Below are 546 nucleotides of genomic sequence, written 5' to 3'. Positions count from 1 at the left end.
AGGGGGTGGAGGCTGGAAGAGCGCAGGAGCAGGAACTGAGCTCCCGCCCCCTCTCTGCCTCCTCTCCGCCCCTCTGCACTATTTACAATGAGAGGAGGCAGAGCGGAGGCGGGGCTAAGTTCCAGGTATTAGCCCTGCCCCTGTTCCGCCTCTCCCCATTGCAAATAGTGCAGAGGGGTGGAGAGGGGCGGGAGCTCAGTTCCTGCTCCTGGGCTCTTCCAGCCTCCCCCCCCCCCCCCCCGCATATGAAGACAACGTCTATCGGCTCGGCGTGAAAACCGAGCCGATATACGTTCGTGTGAATGCACCCTAAGCCAGAAGCCTGCTGCACACTGAGGAGGGCCAATCACCATGAAACAGTGTGTCTGTGCATGGCTTCCTGGCTTGGTTTAATATTCCCAATCATTGTTAAGGCTTGTGATAAATCACTTGGATTTGAAGGAATGCTGCATCCAATAGATGGCGCTATAGAGGTATTGTCTTATCCTTATTTGCATAGATATCCCAGAGGAGCTAGCATCACCTTATAAGCTTTCTTACTCATTT

This window comes from Eleutherodactylus coqui, unplaced genomic scaffold (genome assembly GCF_035609145.1).
Source record: "Eleutherodactylus coqui strain aEleCoq1 unplaced genomic scaffold, aEleCoq1.hap1 HAP1_SCAFFOLD_42, whole genome shotgun sequence".
NCBI classification, from domain to species: Eukaryota; Metazoa; Chordata; class Amphibia; order Anura; family Eleutherodactylidae; genus Eleutherodactylus; species Eleutherodactylus coqui.
Note: the sequence above shows the minus strand (reverse complement) of the source record.